The sequence below is a fragment of the Lagenorhynchus albirostris genome, chromosome 18 (assembly GCF_949774975.1).
Source record: "Lagenorhynchus albirostris chromosome 18, mLagAlb1.1, whole genome shotgun sequence".
In the NCBI taxonomy this organism is placed as follows: Eukaryota; Metazoa; Chordata; class Mammalia; order Artiodactyla; family Delphinidae; genus Lagenorhynchus; species Lagenorhynchus albirostris.
This window is the reverse complement of record NC_083112.1, coordinates 41673418-41679825: the sequence shown is the minus strand read 5'-3', so window position 1 is coordinate 41679825 and position 6408 is coordinate 41673418.

The following is a 6408-nucleotide window of genomic DNA, read 5'->3' as shown; positions in this document are numbered from 1 at the left end:
TGGTGCAATGTCATGCCAGCCTCTGCCGCCGCAGTATCGCCCCGCAATCCATAACCTTCCCGCCTCCCACACTGAGTGAGCCAGAGCCCCCGAATCAGCGGCTCCTTTAACCCCATCATGTCTGAGAGAAGAACAGACACCCTCGGGCGACCTACATGCAAAGGCAGGGCCAAATCCAAAGCTGAACGCTGGGAGCTGTGGGAACAAAGAAGAGAAAGGGAAATCTCTCCCAGCAACCTCAAGATCAGTGGATTAAATCCTCACAGTCAACTTGATGTACCCTGCAACTGTGGAATATCTGAATACACAATGAATCATCCCAAATTGAGGAGGTGGACTTTGAGAGGAAGATTTATGATTTTTTCCCCTTTTCCTCTTTTTGTGAGTGTGTATGTGTATGCTTCTGTGTGAAATTCTTTTGGTATAGCTTTGCTTTCACCATTTGTCCTAGGGTTCTATTTGTCTGTTTATTTTTGTTTTAACTTTTCAAAAAAAATTTTTCTTAATAATTATTTTTTTAATTTAATAACATTATTTTAATTTACCTTATTTTATTTTATCCTCCTTCTTTCTTTCTTTCTTTTTCTACTTTTTCTCCTTTTATTCTAAGACGTGTGGATGAAAGGCTCTTGTTGCTTCAGCCAGGATTCAGTGCTGTGCCTCGGAGGTGAGAGAGCCAACTTCAGGACACTGGTCCACAAGAGACCTCCCTGCTCCACATAATATAAAACGGTGAAAATCTCCTAGATATCTCGATCTCAACACCAACACCCAACTTCACTCAATGACCAGCAAGCTACAGTGCTGGACAACCTATGCCAAACAACTAACAAGACAGGAACACAACCCCACCCATTAGCAGAGAGGCTGCCTAAAATCATAATAAGTCCACAGACACCTCAAGGCACACAACAAGATGTGGACCTGCCCACCAGAAAGACAAGATCAAGCTTGATCCACCAGAATACAGGCACTAGTCCCCTCCACCAGGAAACCTACACAACCCACTGAACCAACCTTAACAACTGGGGACAGACACAAAAAACAATGAGAACAATGAACCTGAAGCCTGCAAAAAGGAGACCCCAAACACAGTAAGATAACCAAAATGAGAAGACAGACAAAAACACACAGCAGATGAAGGAGCAAGATAAAAACCCACCACACCTAGCAAATGAAGAGGGATTAGGCAGTCTACCTAAAAAGCAATTCAGAATAATGATAGTAAAGATGATCCAAAACCTTGGAAATAGAATAGAGAAAAGGCAAGAAACATTTAACAAGGAACTAGAAGAACTAAAGATAAAACAAGCAATGATGAACAACACAATAAATAAATTAAAAATACTCTAGAAAAGTTCAATGGCAGAATATCTAAGACAGAAAAACGGATAAGTGACCTGGAAGATAAAATAGTGGAAATAACTACTGCAAAGCAGAATAAAGAAAAAAGAATGAAAAGAACTGAGGACAGTCTCAGAGACCTCTGGGACAACATTAAATGCACCAACATTCGAATTATAGTGTTCCAGAAGAAGAAGAGAGAAAGAAAATGACTGAGAAAATATTTGAAAAGATTATATTTGAAAACTTCCCTAATATGATAAAGGAAAGAGTTAATCAAGTCCAGGAAGCACAGAGAGTCCCATACAGGATAAATCCAAGGAGAAACACACCAAGACATATATCAATCAAACTTTCAAAAATTAAATAAAAAGAAAACATATTAAAAGCAGCAAGGGATAAACAACAAATAACACACAAGGGAATCCCCATAAGTTTAATGGCTGATCTTACAGCAGAAACCCTACAAGCCAGAAGGGACTGGAGGACATATTTAAAGTGATGAAGGAGAAAAACCTGCAACCAAGATTACTCTACCCAGCAAGGATCTCATTCAGATTTGATGGAGAAATTAAAAGCTTTACAGACAAGCAAAACCTGAGAGAGTTCAGGACCACCAAACCAGCTTTACAACAAATGCTAAAGGATCTTCTCTAGGCAAGAAACACAAGAGAAGGAAAAGACCTATAATACCAAACCCAAAACAATTAAGAAAATGGGAACAGGATCATACATATCAATAACTACATTAAATGTTAATGGATTAAAGGCTCCAACCAAAAGACACAGACTGGCTTAATGGATGCATAAATAAGATCCATATATATGCTGTCTACAAGAGACCCACTTCAGACCTAGAGACACATACAGACTGAAAGTTAGGGGATGGAAAAAGATATTCCATGCAAATGGCAATCAAAGAAAGCTGGAGTAGCAATTCTCATATCAGACAAAATAGTCCTTAAAATAAAGACTATTAGAAGAGGCAAATAAGGAAACTACATAATGATCAAGGGATAGATCCAAGAAGAAGATAAAACAACTGTAAATATTTATGCACCCAACAAAGGAGCACCTCAATACATAAGGCAATACTAACAGCCATAAAAAGGGAAATCGACAGTAACACATTCATAGTAGGGGACTTTAACACACCACTTTCAACAATGGACAGATCATCCAAATGAAAATAAATAAAGAAACACAAGCTTAAAATGATACATTAAACAAGATGGACTTAATTGATATTTATAGGATATTCCATCTCAAAACAACAGTATACACATTTTTCTCAAGTGCTCATGGAACATACTCCAGGATAGACCATATCTTGGGTCACAAATCAAGCCGTGGTAAATTTAAGAAATTTGAACTTGTATCAAGTATCTTTTCTGACCACAGCACAATGAGAGTAAATATCAATTACAGGAAAAGATCTGTAAAAAATACAAACACATGGAGACTAAACAATACACTACTTAATAATGAAGTGAACACTGAAGAAATCAAAAACTACCTAGAAACAAATGACAATGGAGACAAACGACCCAAAACCTATGGGATGCTGCAAAAGCAGTTTTAAGAGGGAAGTTTACAGAGATACAATCCTATTTTAAGAAACAAGAAACATCTCGAAAAAACAAACTCACCTTGCCCTAAAGCAATTAGAGAAAGAAGAACAAAAAAACACCAAAGGTAGCAGAGGGAAAGAAATCATAAAGATCAGATCAGAAATAAATGAGAAAGAAATGAAGGAAATGATAGCAAAGATCAATAAAACTAAAATCTGGTTCTTTGAGAAGGTAAACAAAATTGATAAACCATTAGCCAGACTCATCAAGAAAAAAAGGGATAAGACTCAAATCAATAGAATTAGAAATGAAAAAGGAGGAGTAATAACTGACACTGCAGAAATACAAAAGATCATGAGAGATTACTACAAGCAACTCAATGCCAATAAAATGGACAACCTGTAAGAAATGGACAAACTCTTAGAAATGCACAACCTGCCATGACTGAATCAGGAAGAAATAGAAATATGAACAAACCAATCACAAGCACTGAAATTGAAACTGTGATTAAAAATCTTCCAACAGGGCTTCCCTGGTGGCGCAGTGGTTGAGAGTCCGCCTGCAGATGCAGGGGACGCGAGTTCGTGCCCTGGTCCAGGAAGATCCCACGTGCCGTGGAGCAGCTGGGCCCGTGAGCCATGGCCGCTGAGCCTGCGCATCCAGAGCCTGTGCTCCACAACGGGAGAAGCCACAGCAGTGAGAGGCCCGCGTACTGCCAAAAAAAAAAAAAAAATCTTCCAACAAACAAAAGCCCAGGACCAGATGGCTTCACAGGCGAATTCTATCAAATATTCTATCAAACTCTTCCAAAATATAGCAGAGGGAGAAACACTCCCAAACTCATTCTACGAGGCCACCATCACCCTGATACCAAAACCAGACAAGGATGTCACAAAGAAAGAAAACTACAGGCCAATATCACTGATGAACATAGATGCACAAATCCTCAACAATATACTAGCAAACAGAATCAAACAGCACATTAAAAGTATCATGCACCATGATCAAGTGGTGTTTATTCCAGGAATGCAAGGATTCTTTAATATATGCAAATCAAACAATGTGATACACCATATTAACAAATTGAAGGAGAAAATCCATATGGTCTTCTCAATAGATTCAGAAAAAGCTTTCAACAAAATTCAACACCCATGTATGATAAAAACCCTGCAGAAAGTAGGCATAGAGGGAACTTTCCTCAACTTAATAAAGGCCATACATTACAAACCCAGAGCCAACAACGTCCTCAATGGTGAAAAACTGAAAGCATTTCCACTAAGATCACGAACAAGACACGGTTGCCCACTTTCACCACTCTTATTCAACATAGTTTTGGAAGTTTTAGACACAGCAATCAGAGAAGAAAAGGAAATAAAAGGAATCCAGATTGGAAAAGGTGAAGTAAAGCTGTCACTGTTTGCAGATGACATGATACTATACATAGAGAATCCTAAAGATGCTACCAGAAAACTTCTAGAGCTAATCAATGGATTTGTAAAGTAGCAGGATATAAAATCAATGCGCAGAAATCTCTGACATTCCTATGATAAATGATAAAAAATCTGAAAGTGAAATCAAGAAAACACTCCCATTTACCATTGCAACAAAAATAATAAAATATCTAGGAATAAACCGAACTAAGGAGACAAAAGACCAGTATGAAGAAAATTATAAGACACTGATGAAAGAAATTAAAGATGATACAAATAGATGGAGAGATATACCATGTTCTTGGATTGGAAGAATCAACATTGTGAAAATGAATCTACTACCCAAAGCAATCTACAGATTCAATGCAATCTCCATCAAACTACCTCTGGCATTTTTCACAGAAATAGAACAAAAAATTTCACAATTTGTATAGAAACACAAATGATCCCAAATAGCCAAAGCAATCTTGAGAACAAAAAACGGAGCTGGAGGAATCAGGCTCCCTGACTTTACACTGTATTACAAAGCTACAGTAATCAAGACAGTATGGTACTGGCACAAAAATAGAAAGATAGATCAATGGAACAGGATAAAAAGCTTAGAGATAAAGCCATGTGCATATTGTCACCTTATCTTTGATAAAGCAGGCAGGAATGTACAGTGGAGAAAGGACAGCCTCTTCAATAAGTGGTGCTGGGAAAACTGGACAGGTACATATAAAAGTATGAGATTAGATCACTCCCTGACATGATACACAAAAATAAGCTTAAAATGGATTAAAGACCTAAATGTAAGGCCAGAAACTATCAAACTCTTAGAGGAAATCATAGGCAGCACACTCTATGACATAAATCACATCAAGATCCTTTTTGACCCACCTCCTAGAGAAATGGAAGTAAAAAAAAAAAGTAAACAAATGGGACCTAATGAAACTTCAAAGCATTTGTACAGCAAAGGAAACCGTAAACAAGACCAAAAGGCAACCCTCAAAATGGGAGAAAATATTTGCAAATGAAGCAATTGACAAAGGATTAGTCTTCAAAATTTACAAGCAGCCCATGCAGCTCAATAACAAAAAAACAAACAATCCAATCCAAAAATGGTCAGAAGACCTAAATAGACATTTCTCCAAAGAAGATATACAGACTGCCAACAAACACATGAAAGAATGCTCAACATCATTAATCATTAGAGAAATGCAAATCAAAACTACAATGAGATATCATGTCACACCAGTCAGAATGGCCATCATCAAAAAATCTAGAAGCAATAAATGCTGGAGAGGGTGTGGAGAAAAGGGAGCACTCTTGCACTGCTGGTGGGAATGTGAATTGGTACAGCCACTATGGAGAACAGTATGGAGGTTCTTACAAAACTACAAATAGAACTGCCAAATGACCCATAAATCCCACTAATGGGCATATACCCTGAGAAAACCATAATTCAAAAAGAGTCATGTACCAAATTGTTCATTGCAGCTCTATTTTAATAGCAAGGAGATGGAAACAACCTAAATGTCCATCATCAGGTGAATGGATAAAGAAGATGTGGCACATATATACAATGGAATATTACTCAGCCATAAAAAGAAACGAAATTGAGCTATTTTTTATGAGGTAGATGGGCCTAGACTCTGTCATACAGAGTGAAGTAAGTCAGAAAGAGAAAGACCAATACCTTATGCTAACACATATATATGGAATTTAAGAAAAAAAATGTCATTAAGAACCTAGGTGTAAGACAGGAATAAAGACCCAGACCTACTAGAGAGTGGACTTGAGGATATGTGGAGGGGGAAGGGTAAGCTGTGACAAAGTGAGAGAGTTGCATGGACATGTATACACTACCAAACTTAAAATAGATAGTTAGTGGGAAGAAGCCTCATAGCACAGGGAGATCAGGTCGGTGATTTGTGACCACCTAGAGGGCTGGGATAGGGAGGGTGGGAGGGAGAGAGATGCAAGAGGGAAGAGATATGGGAACATATGTATAAGTGATTCACTTTGTTATAAAGCAGAAACTAACACACCATTGTAAAGCAATTATACTCCAATAAAGTTGT